The 23,862-nt window shown below is 42.9% G+C and overlaps 1 protein-coding gene across 1 annotated transcript in view; it reads left to right on the forward strand.

The window, feature by feature from the left end:
• LOC124791091 (homeobox protein six1-like) overlaps positions 1-23,862 on the forward strand; it is a gene marked incomplete at its 3' end in the record, with an annotated part of 426,719 nt that overhangs the window by 107,043 nt on the left and 295,814 nt on the right. The window lies entirely within an intron of this gene.

Consider the following 23,862-nt stretch of genomic DNA (forward strand, 5'->3'; position numbering starts at 1 on the left):
TCTGTTCCGTCTGGTTTCTTCTGTGTTGTCCTATCCAACCTAGCAACACCAATACCAAAGACATTTTCAGCGTACCCATCGACTATGATAACGTCAAAATTGAATGGCTTCCAATTTATATGCTTCGCAATCTCCGTTTTTAACTATTCCAGTTCTGTCCCATTGCTGAGTCTGGCTCTTTTCAGTCAAATGCCAGGGGAGCTAATACTGTGGCAGGCGCAGTCCAAATTAGAAATATTTCTGAGATATTTTCCTTAAACCAAGAGAAACCTCATGTTAACATTGGTCAAAACTATGGGTCTAAAATTCAGGAGCAATATGCGCCAATGGAAAATACAGTACTTCTATTGTATGTGAAACTGTAGTTGTTAATGATGTGTGCAGTGCACCTAACTCGTGGTCCTTCGTACGTGATGATATCGGCGTGACAGTTATGAACGCCTTTCATACGATAGCTCAAATAGACAAGACTCGCATTTTGGAAGAACTGTATAAAAGTCCCTTACGGCTTTCCAGATTTAAGTATCCAGCAATTTCTCGAAATTATTTAAGGGGAATGCCAAAGTGCTGCCTTCCATCGACCCCTCTGTTGGTCCATCACGGCCAGGGGACATCGGCTGGTAAGTAATTTTTCATGTCAGTAAACTTCACCAGCGGCATATACTTGAAGATATTTTATTTCATTCTGAAAGCAACCAGTTTCCGTAATTCATTTTGCCATCTTCAGGCCCCATACGCTTTTATCCAAATAAACGAACTTATCGTATAGCGCCATAAAACACTGGATATCATGAATTCCAATCATCATACACATGCTTCCTACTTTATTTGTAGGGCGATTGGAATTCAAATACCCATTTTTTTAAGGCGCTATACGATAAGTAGAAGATGGCAAAATGAATTGCCGAATCTGGTTACTTTCAGAAGGAAATAAAACATCTTAAAGTACACAGCCGTTGGTGTAGTTTATTGACACTAAAAAGCCTTTCCGTCGTTTTCCAACGGGTTTCTAATAACCTCGTCAACCACGTTTGCTTAAACCTGTTCTTCCTTGTTCCTGTCCTCGGATGATGTAACGAAATATGCGATTGCCGCCGGTGTTTCAACCTTCTTGTTGTGTTCCATCAGTAGGTGACAGCACTGCAGTGCTTAGAAAAATGGCAAGCAATGGCATGTTGAAGGTGAAACCATGATGCGCTCTCATAAAATGGTGAAGAATGTTTCTGGAGGTGCTACAGTGGCTACTAGAACAACTACTCGCAGAGTTTTATCGCTACTTGGAAGCTATAGGAAAAAGGCCATTGGCTGAAAGACGTGACGAAGTCAATCTTCAGTGCACAGAAAGCGCCAAATACTGATTCAGTATGATTATGATGCATCTTAGGGCATGGACGAAAAAAAAGCATCTGTGTAGTAAATCAACACACTGAGAGTACATGTAGCACGTCTCAAATGAATTTGCCTATCAAAAATTTTTGATGTTTTTGCATGACATAACTAAATGACGTGCAAATCCACAAACATCTTCAAGAACGCTACACTCGGACGAGAGTCTTGCGTCATTCGACATTCACTCAAAGACTAGTCCCATTAGACTACCATCTGATTGGGTGATTAATGAAAACTAGTCATTGCCATTTTGAATACGAGGAAACTCAAAAATTTGTTCATCAGTAGCTAGGAAAAGAGGTATACAGTATATTTTTAACACGTGACGATGTTTGCCTGTATTTTCAAATGTTTAAAAAAATTGCCCATATGGAGGGAGAAAGATGAACAAGTACATGTAAGCGATGTGAAAACCTAATTTCGATTTCGTTTTCGTCTGAATTTAAAGAGGAGTGAATTAGGGAGCATTCCTTCCTGAAGGAATTTCGTAGCTCGGGGCCAAGTACATTGGGGACTAGAGATAGCAAGCGACTTTAGCTTTCCATTGCGTGATTCTCTTACTTCTTTTCACCTCATTTGACTCTTATTATTTCGGAAAGATATCTTGATAAAATGTTCTTGAGAAGCAGTTAATCATTCCCATTGTTTCTTCCATTTGCATTTTAAAATATAGCAATTAGAACAGATAAAATTGCCGGCCGTTGTGGCCGAGCTGTTTTAGGCGCTTCTGTCCGGAACCGCGCTGCTGCTACGGTCGCAGGTTCGAATCTTGCCTCGGGCATGGAAGTGTGTGATGTCCTAAGGTTAGTTAGGTTTCAGTAGTTCTAAGTTCTAGGGGACTGATGACCTCAGATGTCAAGTCCCATAGCGCTCAGAGCCATTTGAACCATTTTTTTTTAGGGGACTGATGACCTCAGATGTTAAGTCCCATAGTGCTTAGAGCCATTTTGAACAGATAAAATCAGTGAAGTAAGGAATGATGGAATTTAACTTCCCGACGATCCAGAGTTCATAGCAGACAGATCATGAAGACAGACGAGGAAGGTAACGAAATCGATTGCAATCTTGGAAAAGGACCATTCCAAAACTTACCTGATGTGATTCATTCTATTCTCTGTTAGTGTCGTCGTGTAAAATGAGAACGTTCTTCCAGTGTCTTTAAATATCAAACGCTGTTGACGGTGGTCCGCCCATCGAAAGGGAACGCAAAGCGTAGCGGCTCTTCTTTCAATCTCAGCAGTACTCTACATCCCCAACCACGGGTTATCATTCCTCACTGCCTTTCTTCTCAGTAGCTGTCCACAAAAGCGGCGGAAATGTGCGGGAAGAAATACTGCTGGTAGCCTTCCAGACGAGCCAGTTGTATCGGTGTGGTCTCTACAAAAAATGTTGGGTGAAGTAGTGTGATCCTTAACTCTGTTCGGAACTTGGACTCTTGGGATATTTTAATATGCTTTCTGCGGTGCTCAGCACCTAATTCAGTTCGGTGGCACTTTCACAATAAGTAAATAAAACCGAGATAAATCGTGCACCTCAGCTTTGAATTTTTCCTTTCTCTTCTGATATTCCTGCTTAGTGCGTATAGCAGACCGAAGAACAACATTCGAGAACGGTCGAACGAGAGTTTTGTATGCGACCTCTTTTACATTTTCTTTCCATTAGTCCAATTAATCTGGTGTCAGCCTTTCTCACGGCTAGATTTGCACCTCTCCGTACAGACACTTCCAGATACTGGAAGTTTACGACTGGTTCCATTGGCTGATCGCCGACTGCGAAGTCAGACGACGTCGAATTAGGATTATCAGATAGTTAAATTACATTTACCAAGCCTGAAGTCAGCTGTGAAGCCTTGTACAAGGCACTGGTCATCTGTGACGATCTTCGCGACGGGCGCAAAGATTTTGGTATCCCAGACAGTCCGTACGTCTGACAGTGCAATCAGAAACTTGATATGAAATCTTTCGAATACTTTTAGCTTGGAGACAGTCATCCATTTTAAGCTTTTTATCGCTTCCCTAGACCACTTCACACTTCAGGTGAGTGACAAAATAGTTTGTTACACAAGGGCTAAGCGTTTCCTTCATCTTTTCTGCTCCAACTCTGCTAACGGCCATTATCAAATCACCTAGTCATCGAAAAGTGGCACGTGTTTAGCCTTATTACTGTCGCCGTGGTCTAACACGAATGACATGCCAACAAAAATAGACGTTATTGGCAATAATATCCAGATACTGGACCTAAGACAATGACAATAAAAATCTTCTGTTGTGTTTGCTGAGAAAAAAATAATAAAATAAAAAAATAAAAAATCATTCTCATCACACCACATGACGGCAAAGAAATTCTTAATTTCTCCCAACCATTTGGTTATTATTCGAATAAAAGACTGATTAAGTTTTTGATTGACAAATTGTTTTTCATCGACAAATTCGAGTTGGGTTGGGTTATTTGGGGGGGGGGGGGGGAGGAGACCAGACAGCGAGGTCATCGGTATCATTGGATTAGGGAAGGATGGGGAAGGAAGTCGGCCGTGCCCTTTCAAAGGAACCATCCCGGCATTTGCCTGGAGGGATTTAGGGAAATCACGGAAAACCTAAATCAGGATAGCTGTACGCGGGATTGAATCGTCGTCCTCCCGAATGCGAGTCCAGTGTTCTAGCCACTGCGCCACCTCGCTCGGTGACAAATTCGAGCTTCGGTTACCACAGATTACTGGAACCATCGCCTTTTGTATTTATTCTTCAATTTTTATTTTCCATTACGAGTGTCGAAGCGCCCAACAATTCATCACGAGATGGTACACATTTATTGCATGTTTGCAACGTTTTTGGTGTAATGTAGAGTTATCGGTATTTGTTGGTTAACGTGGAAGTTGTTACCTTTGGCTAATTTTGTGAAGTGGTGTAAAATTAATGCCAGTGGAACACATACGTTGTGCTTCCAAAATAATGTTGCACCAAGTACGAACCGACAGATATTAATAACTCTATATGACCCTCACAATGCTGCAAACGTGAGAAAAAATATGCAACAACTGGTAATGGAAAATAAAAATAAAAGAGCAAAACAAAAAGCAAATGGTCGCAGTAATTAGTGGAAACATTTATTCATCACAGTTGCAGTGTTTCACATCCATAACGGATAAAAGTTTTAAATTCGAATTTATGGAAATGGAAATGCCCTGTGGCTAGCGCCTCCCGTTGGGTAGACTGGTCGCCTGGTGCAAGTTTTTCGAGTTGACGCCACTTCGGTGACTTGCGTGGCGATGGGGATGAAATGATGATGATAAGGACAACACAACACCCAGTCCCTGAGTGGAGAAAATCTCCGATCTAGCCGGGAATCGAACCCGTGCCGTTAGGTATGACATTCTGTCGCGCTGACCACTCAGCTACCGGGGGCGGACAATTCGAATTTAATGCCGCAGTGGGATCTTGTTCTTCAGCTGCTACATTCGAGGACCGAGGGAATGAAACTGATGATCATTTGGTGTATTTCTCTTGTGTATACATTCGTAATAGCCGTTCTATAATGAATTGATTGAATTATAGATTGCTAATACCATTTACTCCCAAATTACTGCGAGTTACGCTTACTAATTAAATTCCAGGTAATAAAATTAAGAGATAAAATGGAAGCAAATGTCTTCTCATCATCCGGCGCTGATGAAATCCCGTCGAATCCCCGATTCAAAGAATCGACTTCTGCTAATGAAACGATGATTCCGTTATTTAAAGTGTGAAATATTAAGCACTGCACTTTGTAGCCACTCACGGCTACCGTTCACATTCACGACTTGGCCAATAAATTCCGGCACTACAGAAAAGAACGACTGTCGTCGATTTTAATCAACAGTGCACAAAGGAAGTTAAAAGTGCTATAAATCAGACCGTTAAGGCCGGGGAACGCAGGTAGGAATTAATTGGACGGCGGGGACAGTACGCGCATAATTGTCGCCACTGCCAGGCGAGAATGTGTGTGGCCATTCCACGTAACCGTAAATCTTGCCATGAACAATGAAAATTATCGATAACTGCCTCAGTAGCACATTACGTTAACATTTATACAATGAGCTCCATCGGTTTTACTGTCGGTCCCCTTAGAAGTTAATTATGTGGGGTCATTCCAGTGAAAGTGCCGGATGGCTTCCAGTGCTGTTAATTCGTATCCGTGGGAGGCTAGCTTCTACCAGACCAGCGGCCGTCGCCTCTGACTCTGAATCAGCCATCACTCTTATAGACCGTAGCCTTAGGGATATCTGACTTCGATAATAGATATGAAATATAGATCGACAGTTTCACCACTTGCTGTTTAACATAGCCAACCCACATATTCTTCTTCTCAAATAATATATACTGCAATAGTCAGTTGTTACTAATATTTTATTAGCATCTCGCGTTTCGGCACCATGCTGCCATCATCTGGTGCATTTACAGTTAATTTACACTGTAATTAAAATATAAGTGAGGCTAGTTTCCTTTACTGTGCGTGCCAGTTACGTTATGTGTTGAAATGAACGGCTGTTCAGGAAGATAAACGATTTACAGTGTTTACATTAAGTGTTAGGCGTGATTAGATCATTTTGTTAGTGCATTTACTTACATTTTTTGGTGATTTCGTTGTATGGCACACAGAGCTTAGTAAAAAGTACCTCACAACTTAGCGCTTTCACCAACATTTCTTTACATAAATCCAAAGCATCTTAAAAGCTAAGGTAAACTAATTTGTATTTTTATAACTGTAGCATGCAGTGAAGATGAAATATTTATATCTATATATGTTTCTGTCGTGACACATAATAGTTCAGTAGTTCGCAAATACAATTTCTTTTTATTGAAAGAGGCACTTAACAATGAAGAAGTTTTTAAAGAAGTTAGTATTGTTACTTTCAGGTTTATCATTTAGCAAAAACTGTGCTATGAATGAATATTTCCAGTCATTTGGTGCACCATGTCCAGTTTGCGTATTATATGAAGATCATGCGCAGTATCATGGAATTGGTGATCTTTGTTTTTATGTGTGTGGCTACCACTTTTTTATTATAGTTGTTAGCGTGGTAGACACTTACATGTTCGTTTTCTCTTTTTTGGAAGTCCCACACGGTTTGGCATACATACTGGGCTTTGCAAGTACTATACATTATTTTATAAATGCTTGATTCTGAATGTTTATATTGCGAATTAATATGTCTTCGTAGCCATTTGCTGTAGCTTTTTGTTTGATTGTACTAAGCTTATCAAGCTTTGCGTATTTATTCATTGGAATATTGCCGGGTCTGTTAACTAATGCTCTATATGCAGTATACTCGTGTACTGTGGAGTTTCAAGATGAGCCGCATATGATGGTATCTGCTGCTGTTATTTTCCTGTAACCTTTGAAGGTGTGTGATTTGTCTTCTTTATTGACTGATGTTAAGGTCTAGGAAATGGATGCTGCCATTGTTTTCATATTCCATAGTGAAGTTCATATTTCTATCCTATTCACTGAGTGTATCAAGTATGTTGTGAATATCATTTGTGCCACCATCTACCAGCAGCAATGTATCGTCAACATAACGTTTGTGGCAAATAATTTTATCCATAGAGCTTGGTTTTACTCTGAGGGTTTTTTGCTCAATCCATACACAGCAAAGGGAACTAACCTACTTCATTTTAATTTAAATTTGAAAGTAAATGTAAATGTTCCTGATGATGACAGCACGCTGCCGAAATACGTCGTACTAATAAAATATTATTAACAGGTGACTAAGGCAGTATAAATTATTTCGTATGAATCTTACAATAGATTTGCAGCCGCCAAACAGCATGCTTATAGCATGGATAAATTTAGGTTTAACGTATATTCTTGTTTCCTTTCATGCAAAGCCAAGAAGAAATGTGCTTAACATATTCTGACTACATTGATATCACAACAAAAATCTCAATTTGGATCGAAAAACACAGATTTTCTTCTGCCGTACTGCTAATGAGGAACAGTTAGAATAATTACTTCCTTTAATAATGTAGCTGATATAAATACCTCTTCTTCTACTCTCACTTAAGGAGTGATAGTTCTTGAATAGTTAGGTCCAACTTTTTTTATTCAACTTGTAGGCCACCGATACTCACGTTCCATACTTCCTTGATTCTTGCAAGGAATTTGGTATTTGTATTAAACTTGCAGTGCTTCGTAGTGAGCTGCTGCTATTATGGAGTTATCTGGCATGTGGATACAATATATGTACAGCACAAGTCAAACTTCCCTGCGAAATTGATAAGAAATGGATTTAAAAAAGAATTTAACATAGTTACAAATAACTGTTTCATTTAAGCGCTAACTTTGCTTGCAATACAGAGATACTTAAAAATCGAAAGAGCAAAACCAATTAAGCTACTGTTGCTAATAGGAGACACAAACCTTTCCTTTTTAACGAGAAAATGATGTTATATGAGAAATTACCTTTAGGCGTTCCACTGAACTAAATGCACCGAAGAAAGTTGCGAAAGAATCTGCAAGTGTTACGCAGAAGTAAACTTGATGAGAGATTCATTGTGACTATTCAGACTCTGAACTGACGAGAATTTTTGACTCTAATGCAATATGAATGAAGTTTATGTATAATAACTATTGTGAGTGATTTGTAAAGATCACAATCTAGTGATTTTTATCGTAGACGGTTAGTATTTGGGTTATCAAATATCAACTTACTCGAAAAGCATAAATTTGAGGAAAAATAAACAAAATTACAGAAAGATTAAAGAGCTAAGAGTAAAATTAAATAACCTCCAACATTATTTTCGAGTGAAACATGTACTCTGAGAGAAGTGATAAAAGCAGAACTGGAGCGGCAGAAGAACTGGAACTTTAAGAACAAAACTACGACCGTTGGAACTTTAATAGTAGCAACTATTTATTTACAGCTCGTACAAAAGAGATACGTGTTTCAAAGTTTTACTGACCTTCAAAGTAGTCACCAGCATTGTATATAACCCGTTGCCAGAGATGTGGAAGTCGTAGGATACTCTTAGCAGCGCCAGTTGTGTTGACAGTTCGAGCGGCGCGGTCTATTGCCCGACGAATTTGTAGCAGTTCTAAAGCGAATGCCGTGAAGTTTTTCCTTCAGTCTACAAATCGAGCTGAACTTACGAGGGCGTAAGTCAGGGAAGTGCAGTAGGTGGTATAGCACTTAGTAGCCCCATCAGTCAAGTCAGTAACAGCTTGCACTGTACGTGCTTGAGCATTGGCTTGCAAACTGATAGTCAGGTCCTGCAGAAAGTGTCACCACTTCTGTCTATAAGCAGGTCGTAGGTTGTGTTCCAAAAATGAACAACGAAGACTTCCGGCATAAGAAGTCATCCTCATTCAGCCAACAGCCTTGTCAAGGAGGGAGAAGGAGCGGACAGAGGTTCAGGGCACTCTTTTTGCCCTTGGGATGGGAAACTGCCCCTAAAGGCAGAAGAATCAGCAATGATCAGCGGCATGAGGATGCTGAAGGCACATAATGTGTACACACAAAACGTGTGTCCAGTAATTGATAAAATGTCGTGGTGATCTCTCCGTTGGCCAAAGTTTCCGGACTATTGCCTCATTCGGATCTCCGGGAGTGGACTGGCGAGGGGGATATCATAAGAAAAAGATTCAATAACCATCAAAAGGGTAACGTTCTGTGAGACGGGGTGTAGAATGTCAGAAGTACGGAAGGTAGAAAATCTCAAAAGAAAAGTGCTAAAGCTCAACCTAGATATAGTGAAGGACAGTGAAGTGAAATGGAAAGAAGACAAAGACTTCTGGTCAGGTGGGTATAATGTAATGTCAACAGCAGCAGAAAATGGTAAAACTGGAATAGGAGTCGTTATGAATAAGAAGCTAGGGCAGATATTAAGTTACTGTTAACAGTTCAGCTATAGGTTTGTTCTCAAAAGAATCGACAGCAAACCAACACCGACAGCGATAGTCCAGGAATACATGTTGACGTCTCAAGATGAAGATGAAGGGATATAGACAGTATATGAGGATTTTGAATGGGTAGTTACATACATAAAGGGATATGAAAATGTAATAGTCATAGGTGATTGGAATGAGGTTTTAGAGGAAGGAGTAGATGAAAGGATTACGGGAGAATATGGGCTTACGGCTAGGAATGAGAAGGGAGAAAATGTGATTTAGTTCTGCAATAAATTTCAGCTAGTAATAACAAATAATCTGTTCAAGAATCACAGGAGGAGGAGGTATATTTGGAAAACGGCAGCAGATATGAAAGATTTCAGTCAGATTACAACGTGGTTCAAAAAAATGGCTCTGAGCACTATGGGACTTAACATATGTGGTCATCAGTCCCCTAGAACTTAGAACTACTTAAACCTAACTAACCTAAGGGCATCACACACATCCATGCCCGAGGCAGGAGGCGAACCTGAAAACCGTAGCGGTCATGCCGTTCCAGACTGAAGCGCCTACAACCGCACGGCCACACCGGCCGGCATTATAACATGGTCAGGCAGAGATTCCGAAATCATATATTGGACTGTAAGGCGCACCCAGGAGTAGATATAGACTCAGATCACCATTTAGTAATGATTAAGAGTAGGCTGAATTGTAAGAGACTAATCAATAAGAGTCATTGTCAAGGAAGTGGAATACGGAGGTACTAAGGAGCGAAAAGATACGATTGAAGTTCTCTGATGCTACAAATACTGCGATAAGGAATAGCTCGATATTCAGTTTAGTTGAAGAGGAATTGACATCTCTAAAAAGGGCACTGACAGAAGCTCTAAGGAAAAACATAGGTACAAAGAAGGTAACTACGAAGAAACCATGGGTAACAGAAGTAATACTTCAGCTGATGGATGGAAGAAGGAAATTGAGGGAAATTGGGGGATGCAGAAATACAAGTCACTTAGGAATAAAATAAATACGAATTACAGGCAAGCCAAGATGAAATGACTGCACGAAAAATGTGAAAAATTCGATAAAGAAATGCTTGTCAGGACTGACTCAGCATACAAAACAGTCAAAACAACTTTTGGTGAAAGAAAAACAATGATGGAAACATTAATAGTGCAACGGGAATTCCGCTATTAAATACAGAGGAGGGTGAAAAGAGTATACATAAGGCCTCTATGAGGGGAAGACATGTTTGATGACGTGATAGAAGAAGAAACAGTAGCCGATAAATAGGAAATGGGGGATCCAATACTAGAATCAGAATTTAAAAGAGTTTTCAAAAATTTGAAATCGAATAGCGAAGAAAGGGTAGAAAACATTCCATCAGAATTTCCTCCAATCATTGGAGGAAGTGGCACCAAAACAACTGTTCTCGTTGGTATGTAGAATGTATGAGTCTGGCGATATGCCATCTGTCTTTCGGAAGAACATCATCCACACAGTTCCGGGGATAGTAAGAGACGACAAGTACGAGAATTACCGCACACTCAGCTTAACAGCTCATGCATTCAAGTTTCTGACAATTGTAATATACGGAAGAGTAGAAAATAAAATTGAGATTGTGTTAGATGACGATCAGCTTGGTAAAGCACAAAAGAGGCATTTCTGACCTTACGGTTGATAATGGAAGTAACGTTAAAGAAAAATCAAAAGATGTTCATAGGATTTGTCGACATGGAAAAAGCTTTCGATAATGTCAAATGGTAAGCTGTAGGGAGAGATGTATAATACACAATATGTACAAGAGCCAAGACAGAAGACTAAGAGTGGAAGACCAGGAAAGACGTGCTCGCATTAAAAAGCGTATAAGACATGGATGTAGTCTTTTGCAGGTACTGTTCAACCTGTACATCGAAGAAGTAATGATAGAAATAAAAGAAAGGTTCAAGAGTGAAATTAAAATTCAGGGTGAAAGGATATCAAGGATAAGATTCGTCCAAGACATTGCTCTCCTCAGTGAAAATGAAGAAGAACTACAGGATTTGCTGAATGGAATTAACAGTCTGATGAGTACAGGATGTGGATTGAGAGTAAGTCGAATTAAGACGAAAGTAATGAGAAGCAGCAGAAAAGAGAACAGCGTGAAACTAAACATTAGGATTGGTGTTCACGAAGTAGATGAAGTTGAGGAATTCTGCTACATAGGCAACAAAAGAAGAGAATCGAAGCATTTGAGATGTGGTGCTACAGAACAATGTTGATAATTAGAAGGAATGATAACGTAAGGAATGAGAAATGTTAGGACATCTGTTACGACATCACGGAATAGTTTCCATGGTACTAGAGGGAGCTGTAGAGGGTAAAAACTGTAGAGATAAAAACTATAGAGAAAAACAGAGATTGGAAATACATCCAGTTTTTAGTCGAGGACGCAGTTTGCAAGTGAGATGAAGAGGCTAGCACAAGAGAGGAATTCGTGGCGGGACTGATCAGATCAATCAAGAGACTAATGACTGAAAAGAAAGTTCCTCGAAATCCCGTGCTAGTTGGAGGGCTCTCCTCATAATGTTCCAAACGGTCTAAATTAAGTCCGCAGATCTTGTTGGCCGAAGTATGATTTGTCAAGCACGATGGTAAATAGTAGACCACTCGCCATGGGCGGGCGAGCATTAGTTTGCTGAAATGTAATGAAAGGCAATAAGACGGGGCATAGAATATCATCGACGTGCCGCTGCGATGTAAGGGTGCCGTAGTTGACAACGATAGGGATCGGGCTATGAAATGAAATGGCACACTGACCATCACTCCTGGTTGTCGGGTAATATGGCGGATGACAGTGAGAATGGTATCCCATTGCTGTCAAGAGTGCCTCCAGGCATTTCTTCGCTGTTCACCGGGGTTAATTTCGCAGCGAGGCGCAGCATCGAAGACAGTCATTCCAGTTAATGAGACTCCAGGCCGAATGTGACCGACAAAACTGCAAACGGACTTGTTGGTGTACAGAGATTAGCAGTAGTCGACGCTAGGATCGTCGTGAGCTCAGTCCCCTTTCTGTGAGCCGCCTATTAATGGTCCTTGTAGTCACTGAAGCACCAGTTGCCCATCGGATCGATGATAATGATGAACCCAGGGCTCCGAGTGCCTCTCTAGCGGTACCTCGGTTCTCAAGTTCTGCCGTCTCTCTAGGTCGACCGCTTCCTTCTTAAAGTTGTATTCGGACATGATTCACCCTTTCCAGCCGACATCGTTGAACAGTGGCATTGCTCCTGTTCTAATATCGAGAGGTTCGCCGATGACTCCAACTGGCTTCTTAGTGCCCTCTCTCAAATCTTAACATGTGTGTATTTTGTTCACGCACCTGTTTGCGAGGCATAGTTGCTCTCCAGCTAAGTACACGGAATGAAATTTGTGAAGACTTTATGCCCTGATATCGAGATGTCCCCTGTTTACCATCCTTGTCAGCTGCGCGATGAAATTGCGCTGCACCGTTACACACATTAATCTATCGGCCGCCCGTATTAATAGATTTGCTTTTTCCGTCGATACCTATATGAATATCAATTTGTTATCAGTTTGCAACATGTGCAAAGATTTGGAATTTAGTCTGGCCTGTTAATGAGGTACGAAATGCCGTCATTCTCCTTTTCGTAATTAGAGTAATGAAAAGAATTTGTGTTAGCGGTATTCGGTGCCATACTTCGTCTAAGATGTATAGGGCGGGAAAGTAAAACAGGTTCAGAAATTACAGTAAGGCTGACACAGAATTAAATCCTTGTTGACAAACATCGCAGAAGATGCTGGAAATGGCCACTGTTGAAGTCGATGCAGAGCCGTGCTTGATTTGTCGGACTGTGAGACACTGGCAACCAGCTCCGCCTGAGGGTCAGAAGCAGTAGCGTTTTCAGTGTTCTGCTGTAGCTCCTTCAGTGTGTGAGGATTAGTTGCGTCCAGCTGACTCTTCAGTTTTCCCCAAGGTAAGATTCGTAGGGAGAGAGATCAGATGATCGTGCTGACCAGCTGATAGCACTGCCTCTCTTAAGTATCCTATCGTCACCGAACACCTCACGTGCTTGCGACAACGTTATCATGGCGGTGTTTCCTGCTGCTCCGTATTGCTTAAAATACCCACACAGTCATTCACCTTCTGTGAGTTGATGGATATACGGATTAAACAGTTTCTGGAGGTGCCAGTTAGATTAACAGTTTGGTGAAAGACTGGTCTTGCGATGCGGACACCATGAGGTTATTGACGATGCGGTTTCCACGAATTGTGCTTCGCATAGCACTCGCACTGTTTTATTTCGAGCACGGTTTAGTGTTTGCATTCAACAGTCACTAAAAATGTCTGCTCCTGTCACTCACTCACACTTATTGACACAGTGAAGTATTTCAAATGGTGCAAATGGCTCTAAACACTGTGGGACTTAACTTCTGAGGTCATCAGTCCCCTAGAACTTAGAACTACTTAAACCTAACTAACCTAAGGACATCACACACATCCATGCCCGAGGCAGGATTCGAACCTGCGACCGTAGCAGTCGCGCGGTTCCGGACTGAGCGCCTAGAGCCGCTAGACCACCGCGGAAGTACTTGAGACAGAGCATGTGAGAGATGCGCATGTGAATACGAGTGGCAGTAATCCATTGGTACACTGAAATTAGGGATGGGAAAAACAGGCCGATTAAAACCGGTACCGTTATTTAGCGCTGAATAATTTGTGTTTTTCGATATTTGTTCGACCTCGGTTACAACAGGTTTTTTTTTCCATTAAGGTAAGGTAAGCATATCAGTTTTATAGAGCAGCAGAGCTAAGCTTTGCGGTTTTTAAAATACACTTTTTCAAAAACGAATATGATTATTCGCAAAATTTCTGTTGCTCTGAAGTATTAGGTCATTACAGAAAGCGAGAAGCGAGATCAGTGCTAATTTGCAAATGTCGCCGGCAGTTAGAAACTAGCAATAACACATGATGTAGGAATGGGTACAACAATGTTATGAAAATAACGTACCTGTTGTCATATGACATGGCTTCAAATGGTTCGAATGGCTCTAAGCGCTATGGGACTGAACATCTAAGGTCATCAGTCTCCTAGAACTTTAAACTACTTAAACCTAACTAACCTAAGGACATCACACACATCCGTGCCCGAGGCAGGATTCGAACCTGCGACCGTAGCAGCAGCGCGGTTCCGGACTGAAGCGCCTAGAACCGCTCGGCTACAGAGGCCGGCGTGACATGGCCTATTGTAGGGTATGCGTGTACTCGTAGTGTGTAAGAGTTGCGTCCACCTGGTCTTTATAGTAGTTTTTCGCTGCCATCCTCGGTCATCGGTTGCGTTACAGAATGGCACCGTCCGTAGTTTGGAATAATTTTTAGAATCGGGATAGCACTGTAGTACAATATTCCATTTGCTTTAAAAGTTTACAAACGGGAGGAGGCACAACAAACTTGCGACGACATTTAAAGAGAAAACCTTCACAATATACCTTGGAAGAGAGGGTAAATTTAATTGATATACCTATGATTTTATTGACGTGCTATAAATTTAGGATAATAACTGAACCCTCAATTTTGTGGTTACTTCAGGGTGAAAAACGGTTACCATCTGAAGGTGATGATACAAAGAAGACATCAACTTGTGACCCTTCTCTCCCGCTGTTACCGTTCCCGTCTCCTGCGCCTCCGCCATCTTTGCTGGAGACAATGAGGCAGATTTCTGCCACAGCCTCAAACCCATATCGATCGAGATTTCCAAATCCTCACCTCCACTAGAATGTTTCAACCTTTGTTCAGAAAACTACGTTTATTAGCGGAAATAAAAGCAATAAAAAGCCGAAAATCGATTACTTCAGAAACAGGTTATTTTGAGAAGTTTTAAAAGTCTGTTTAAACCCGTTTTTTTAGTCGGTATATCCTAAAAGCGGTTGCTTCAGCAGTAAATGCCACCCTATTTGAAATCACAATTTCCAGTATTTTCTGCCATGGACAGTTTCGTGTTTGTTAGTTCCGTGTAAGCCTTATAAATATTTTCCGGGCCAGTTTTATTTTGCCATCTCCATAGATTTAGGATCTCGGAAACGAATAACAAAAGGTAACAAAGAATTTCATACTAACTGTATAAATTTTTATGTGAGCACATTGTAATAACACGATGTATATAGAATTTAGAATTCTTAAAAATTGTCTCATAGGTTGATTTTCTCTTCGATAATTGTCGCGCGTCATTCACCTGAGACCGTTGATTAGAACAGCTTATTGAAAATCTTTAATTAGGTGTTTGACGGTCAGTTCTTTCCGCTGCCCGTGGAAGTTGCACAACTTGCTGTGGCGAAAGGGTACTTTGCATAATTCATTGCCACTGTACCAGCCCGAGTCTTTGCTTGTCGTTTCCCTCAGCCGTTCGCACGCACGTGGCGTGATGCACCTCCTTTGAGGAAAGGCGGGTGCTGCCATTCGACACTTGTTTGTTTGGCGTCGAAATGTAAACGGCGCAGGACGGAGTCGTGCCTCGGAGCTGTTGAGGACCTTCGCCGCCAGCGACCAGTGCTGCACAGACAACCTCTGTAGCGGCTGTGACGAGCAACGGCTTCCGATAGAAACAAACACAGAACGCGCTGAACACACTAACAGTTCACCAGGAAATTTCTGTTCCAACGTTTACAGTGACATTTAGTTTATTCTTGTGAAATTTGCTAGCATACGTATTACCGATATTACTATTTAATTCGTACTCCATGCTACATACAAGGTGTAACCGGTATAGCTGGCCGCGGTGGCCGTGCGGTTCTGGCGCGGCAGTCCGGCACCGCGGGACTGCTACGGTCGCAGGTTCGAATCCTGCCTCGGGCATGGGTGTGTGTGATGTCCTTACGTTAGTTAGGTTTAAGTAGTTCTAAGTTCTACGGGACTTATGACATAAGATGTTGAGTCCCATAGTGCTCAGAGCCATTTGAACCATTTTGTAACCGGTATAAGTGCAAAAGAACACTGTTCCAAAAGACACGTCACAGACTCCACGACCTGATGTGTTCTACAGGGTCGTAACTGCGCCGATAAGTGGATTACGCCTATCAGCATCGACTGACTATTTTGCGGCCATGCGTCCATACTTTGACACCTGACCTGCTGCCCAGGGGAAAATTAGCATTATTGAGAAGTTCTTGTCACACATACTTGCAGGAACTTGCCAACCTAAAAACATACAACTTATTATGGCTATAATTATTAGTCCACAAATAATGTAAATGCTGATGCAATACTATTCAGTACACCGTCCTCACTCACCAACAGAAATATGCATTAATATCCATTACACACAGTCTATTCGTGAGCGGGTGCAATGTTTCGAGGCGCTAAGTCTGGAACTGCGCGACCGCTAGGTCGCAGGTTCGAATCCTGCCTCGGGCATGGATGTGTGTGGTGATCTTAGGTTAGTTAGGTTTAAGTAGTTCTAAGTTATAGGGCACTGATGACCAAAGTAGTTAAGTCCCATAGTGCTCAGAGCCATTTGAACCATTTTTGCAATGTTTCGGTTGTATCTACAACCACATTTATATTTTACGGAACCCCCTCTTGGTGCATTGAAAATGCACCTGTTACTAGTGTGCATGTGAGAATCGAAGGTAAATTCTTAGTTACTAAATTTCCTGTTAAAATTACAGAAACTGCACAACCTAGTGAAGGAAAATATTCCATACTGAGGTTCATTCCCTGTAGATATCTAAGTTATTAGTCAGAGGGATTAGCTGGCGAATAGTGTTGTCACATAGAGATAAACATAGAAAAATATAACGATTACTACGCTTTATTTTAATACACGAAGTTTGTGGAATAAGTGAACCCGAAACGCAAAACATACCGTGTGTGTCCTGGAAGAATTGAAAAAGAATTTGAAACTCATACATCCTACGATCGACGCCACTTCTTTCGCGAATGGAACCAAATATGACCCACCTTTCCGGCTAAAAGATAGATGCAGCAGTGATGTCCTAAGAAACGTTTATTTGTAATACCCGTGCTGCGTTCACAATCATATTTCGCTTATGTACCAAATGACCAGTTCTCAGACCGTAAAAGCATACACAGCTGGTCATGTTTATTACTGATTTAAATGACCCGTCTGATAAGAGACGAAATGGCAACAACGAGAAGAGACTCCTTTATTTGAGTTACGAATGTATCTCTTATTACTGTTGTGGTAATCATCAGAAATTCAGAACCACAACTTCATAGCTCAGTTTTTCAAATTTACTTCTTCTGTAAAAGTCTCGTCATTTCTCTGCAAGCCACGGGAACACTTCCGCAGTGCACCGAAAGGAATAGCTATCTCCATAGCATATTTATGAATCTAATGTTGAAGCTTGCTTTCGGGAGAAAATTCTGTAGATTCTTTCTCCAGCAGTCTGCAGATAAAATGAAATTAATGTTTGAGTAAAGTTAATCCGATATAGGCCTGTTTGAGTAAGCTGTGAGCAATGCGATGACTTTTGGAACAAGTTTTCATCGAAACGATGTTTAAAACAAAAATAAGTTTAAAGATTTTTAAGTTATGTTTGGATGACATAACTTCTCAGTTGGTGAGAGAAATATACATGGCACACTCCCATGCAAGCTCGACTCCGGTTTCTTGGTGCTGTGGAAACCCACTTGGTCTCCAGCCAACAAGGAAGATGGAAAGCTCACGAAATTTCAGCGAGTTGTCGTGTGGTGGTTTCGTGGGATCACATCACTAAATTAGATAGAGAAGATGTTTAGTGTTAAGACTGGGACTTCTGCTCTACAGGAGGCTGCGATAGAAACGTTGAATGGGAATTTAGAGAACTGTTGAATTTCGGAAGTGGATGAAACGTACCTCTTAGAGGGAGAAGAGGGCGGGCAACACACGGGATATCTGCCAAGAGCCGCTGACGGCAAGTACTTGCATTTGGCTGACTGCCACTACTCTCTACTCGCCCTGATGGAATACTACTGTACAATGCTGGGAAGTTAAATTCAGAAGATACTGAGCAGAATAGGAAATGGAGTACTAAGAAGAAATTAATACATGTCTCAGATACCCTGGACATTTAATTTCTGTCCAACGTAATCACAATCGTTCATATCAATTTCCAAGAAGTTGGTGCCATGTTACACACATACTTTTCAGATTGTCATTTTTTTTAGGAAAGAGTACATTTTGAAACTCATTAACACAGTGAGCAGAATATACGTCAACTGTCAGAAAAAATTCTTACAATAAAGACTGGCTATTCACAATGTCTTATCGCATGTAACATTAGGGCTTACACGACCTTAAACTGTGTGCTTACGCTGTGATAAGTTCATCGACCGGCTCAATGGCAGTGAACGAGCAGTTTGTTACCGAAGTATTCTTGTGCTCTGTTGGGAAATGTCGCAGATAAGCCGTTACTTGAACGAAGCGAGATTGATACAGTTTTGTTTACTTCTCATATCTATTCAATTAGTTCAAAGTAGACTCATTTCAGTCTGTAGACGCCTTTATTTGTGATGAAATTTGTCACGCATCGACATACAGTCGCGCACGAATATGCCACAACTTGCGGTTTCTCCGCAATTTGATGAGATTTGTATGTCGTACTAATACTTTTCTTCGTGCATACCACCTGACAGGTCGTGACTTAAAAGTTGGAAGTGGTCTTCGTAATAATACACCCATATCATGTACGTTATTATCCTCAAAAGTTAGGCATTTGAACATGAGCTCTTGGTTAAAACAAAAAAATTAATCACATTCGAGGAACATCGCGCTAATTCCAGCCTCTATCCCTGACAATGACCTCAGTTTGACGGGAAAGGAAGTCGACAGGATACATCACATTGAGCTGAAGGCACCCACTGATTATTAGGCCTCTTGCGTGAATGTTGACGGCTACGTTTCACCCTCTGTTCCAAATATCCCCCAGACGTTTCATGTTGGATTGAGATCGATTGACTTACCGGGCCAGTAGAGGTGCCTGAGTGCTCGTCATACCAGCAACGTATGTGTACAGCCATGAGGAGACGCCAGTTGTCATCCTGGAATACGTGAATGTCCATTGCATACTCGTCAGTGGAGATGTAGAATAAAAGGCAACATTTGATCATCGAGCCTGTTGACGTAAGGCTCCTGGTTCATGTTCATGAAAACCTGGATGAGTTGGCCCAAGTCATGGTACTAAAAACACCCCCGAATCATCGCAGAATCTTCTCTGGCCTGTTCTACGCACTCCATACATCACTGAACACGAGTAGCTACGTGTGCCACTGTGAGCAATGTCCATCTGCGAGGTAACCGACTCCAAATGGCAATTGCATGCCGTTCCTTTGCAATGTTCTCTCGAAGCTGATGGAGATCGACCTGCGTTAATTGACAGCGACAATTCCTATACCGCTTAAACCAGTTGTCATTGTCAAGACGTCACAATCATCTCTGGCAACTGTTCGTTAGGATCTTTTTTCAACCATTGTTCCTATGACATGTTACGTGACTTCGAGTAGTACGCCATTCCTTGCAGATACGTTGGACAGTCCATACTGAAGATACTAGTAGGTAGAGTGTTCTCATTCACGGTGTGGGCATGTGCAGGTCCAACCATGATAGCGCCTTTCTGCCATTCTGCCATGTGTCCACATCGACCCATCTTAGGACGCTGATTCTACACACCCGACTGGCTCTTAGTCGCCACCTCACCGCCATGCCTTTCACCAGCGATGACAGGTCGCAAGACAGCCTGTTACCAATTCTACACTGAGGTGCCAAAGGCATGGGATACCTCCTAATATCGTCTCGGGCCTCCTTTTGCCCAGCGTAGTGCAGAAAGTCGAAGTGGAATGGACTCAACAAGCTGTAGGAAATCCTCTGCAGAAAAATGCTGCCTCTATAGCTGTCGATAACTGAGAAAGTGTTGCCTGTGTAGGATTTTGTGCATGAACTGACCTCTCGATTGTGTCACATAAATGTTTGTTGTAATTCATGTCGGGAGATCTGGGTGGCCAAATCATTCGCTCGAATTGTGCAAGATGTTGTTCTGACAGGGCGCATTGGCAGCCATAAAAATGCCATGGTTGTTTGGAAACATGAAAACTATGAATGGCTGCACATGGTCTCAGAGTAGACGGTCATAACCTTTTCGAGTCAGTGATCGGTTCTGATGGATCAAAGAACCGAGTCCATTCCGTGTGAACACAGCCCACACCATTATGGAGCTGCCTCCAGCTCGCACAGTGCCTTTTTGACAACCTGAGTCCATTGCTTCGTGGAGCTGTGCTACACTCGAACCCTGCCCCAGCCCTTACCAGCTAAAATCGGGACTCATCCACCCAATCCATGATTTTGCAATCAATATGACCATGAGCCCAGGAGAGGCGCCGCAGGCGATGTCGTTCTGTTGGCAAAGGCACTGGCGTCGGTCGTCGGCTGCCATAGCCCATTAACGCTAAATATTGCCGGATACGTTCGTTGCATGATCCTCATTTTTTTCTGTAGCTGCTTCACGCAGTTGTTAACACTGGGAACTCTCAGTAAACGACGCCGGTCGTTAAGTCAAGCCCGTCGACCACTGCGTTGTCCTTAGTGAGAGGTAATGCCTGAAATTTGGTATTCTCGGCACACTCTTGACATCGTGGATCACGAAATACTGAATTACCGAACGATTTCCCAAATAAAATGTCCAATGCGGCTAGTTCTAACAACCATCCCGCATTCAAAGTCTGTTAATTCCCGTCTGCGGCCATAATCACGTCGGGAAGCTCTGCCAATGTACTGCCCTTCTGTACTTTGTTCAAATGGTTCAAATGGCTTTGAGCACTATGGGACTTAACATCTGAGGTCATCAGTCCCCTAGAACTTAGAACTACTTAAACCTAACTAACCTAAGGACATCACACACATCCATGCCCGAGGCAGGATTCGAACCTGCGACCGTAGCGGTCGCACGGTTCCAGGCTGAAGCGCCTAGAACCGCTCGACCACACCGGCCGACTCTGTACTTTGTGTACACGATACTACCGCCATCTGAATACGTGCATATCGCCATCCCACGACTTTTTTCATTTGTGTGTACACCATCTACTGCCCTCCAAGGTGAATGTGTTATTATCTGAACCATCTACTGCCCTCCAAAGTGACTGTGTTCTTTTAAGGGGAGAGAGGGGGCGGGGGACGAATATTTTATCCGATGAGTTTACATCACTGGTCTCCTCTATGGCAGTTGCGATTCACATACGGCAGCGTATGACCGTCGACCATTATTACGATGACTGCCATCAGCGACGACGGTAATGACTTTCACTGAGGTAAGAGCGTAAAGGGCGGTGGTCGTCGAGTGGGCAACCACTCGAACTAAGCCAGGCGCGCATGTTGTCGGTGGCGGTACAGTAATTACCGGTGATGGGCGGGGTGGGGGAGGCGCCGCGGATATCGGGTTGCAGAGCAGTCCCCCTCCCTCCTCCACCTCTCTCTCTCTCTGTCTCTCTCTCTCTCTCTCTCTCTCTCTCTCTGTGTGTGTGTGTGTGTGTGTGTGTGTGTGTCTGTGTGTGCGCTTGGCCCCCACGGGGCGGTACCAGACCAGCGCAGCCGCTGCCCCATTTACAAATTATCGCGCATGCGGCGCTGTCGCGAGGAATCCTTGTGCGCGCTAAACAAGGCGGGCGCCGCCACTACAGCTCCTCGGGGATGCCATTAACCGCCCCCAAAGGACAGCACAGCCACCCTTCCAGGGCGACGATCACCGTTTTTCACAATAAATTAATTATGTCGTGCACCGCAGGCCGGTGTCACTTAGCACTAGAGATTATTTCTCATGCACAGAGGGAACTAATTAATCACTATTCTTGCATAAATTTTTCATTAGAAAATTGTGGTACTCAGTCGAATTTGACGTTCACAGTTGGTAGTTCTCTTGATGACTACTCAAACGTGCTACATTCGTAACAAAATATTAGCCGGCTTTGGCCGAGCGGCTCTAGGCGCTTAGGTCCGGAACTACGCTGCTGTACGGTCGCAGGTTCGAATCCTGCCTCGGGCATGGATGTGTGTGGTGTCCATAGGTTAGTTAGTTTTAAGTAGTTCTAAGTCTAGGGGACTGATGACCTCAGATGTTAAGTCCCGTAGTGCTTAGAGTCATTTGAATCATTTTGAAACCGAATACTTATTTTAAAGCAGCTCTCAACGCCAGTCTATCCTTTTCATCTCTGCGCAACTGCTGAACCAGTTTTCTGTACTCATCCGCTGGCTTCCGTTTACATTTTCTACCCCGCCCCTTCCGCTCCCCGCTTCCATCCAGATTGGTGTTGGGAAAGCACAACTAAAGATGTGGACCGATGGACTTTTGAAATGAAAATTGCCTATCAGCTGAGGATAAGTAAACATACAATGCCTAGTAGATATCCTGCGATAACACAGGAGATATAGAATTTAACAGGAAACAAGAAAATACAAAAATGCAGTAAATGAAGCAGGCGGAGCGGAATAAAAACATCTAAATAATGAGACTGACAGGAAGTACAAAATGTCTAAGCGGGAATGGCTAGAGGGCAAATGTAAGAATTTAGTAGCATGTATCAGTAGGAGGAAAAAATGGTTCAAATGGCTCTGAGCACTATGGGACTTAACATCTGAGGTCATCTGTCCCCTAAAACTTAGAACTACTTAAACCTAAGGACCTCATACATATCCATGCCCGAGGCAGGATTAGAACCTGCGACCGTAGCAGCGCGGTTCCGGACTGAAGTGCCTAGAGCCGCTCGGCCACAGCGGACTGAGGTCGAGTCCCTGATCTTCTAAGATGTTGAACAAGCGTTGTCGGCCAACAGACTCGTATAATCTACTAAAGTGTAAATGACTGGAGTGTATTGCTGCTAGCTTTGTATTTTAACCGCCAGTACGCGAGTCCGACAGGCACTTGGTCAATTTTTTTGTTAGTGCACAACCGACTGCAGTGTAGCTGACACTCTTTGGCGAGGCAGTGACGAAGTGCTTTATAACCGGCCGGTCGCCTCCGTCGCTGGCGCCCAAGCAATACGGCGTCGGGTGCGAAGCGAGCGGCAGATAGCGGCGCTGCGTTGCTTACCGGCGCGGCGCATACCGCGCCTCACGCACGCAGATAGAGATACGCTGGCGTCACCGCGGCCCGGCACGGCGAGGCGCAGTCAGCGTCCAGCAGCCAGCCAGATAGCGGCCGGCGCCGACGCCCACGCACAGTCGCCTCGCCCACACCGCGCTTCCTCGCAGCCCAGTGCCTATAGCCTCTAGTCGGCAGCCGTTTCTCAGAAATCTTTTAACAGTTTGTCTCAGCGAAAGTCTGTCGCCTACAAAATACAACGAGGTAGCAAAACTCACTGGATATCTCCTAATATCGTGTCAGACCCCCTTTTGGCCTGTGTAGTCCACCAACTCGGCGTGGGATGAACACAACAAGTTGCTGGAAGCCGTCTGCAGAAATATTAAGCCTTGCTGCCTCTCTACCCATACGTAATTGCGGGGCCTGCCGCTGTGACCGAGCGGTTCAGGCGCTTCAGTCCAGAACCGCGCTGCTGTTACGATCGCAGGTTCGAATCTTGCCTCGGGCATGGATGTGTGTGATGTCCTCAGGTTAGTTAGGTTTAAGCAG

Source organism: Schistocerca piceifrons, chromosome 1, assembly GCF_021461385.2.
Source record: "Schistocerca piceifrons isolate TAMUIC-IGC-003096 chromosome 1, iqSchPice1.1, whole genome shotgun sequence".
Classification (NCBI taxonomy): domain Eukaryota; kingdom Metazoa; phylum Arthropoda; class Insecta; order Orthoptera; family Acrididae; genus Schistocerca; species Schistocerca piceifrons.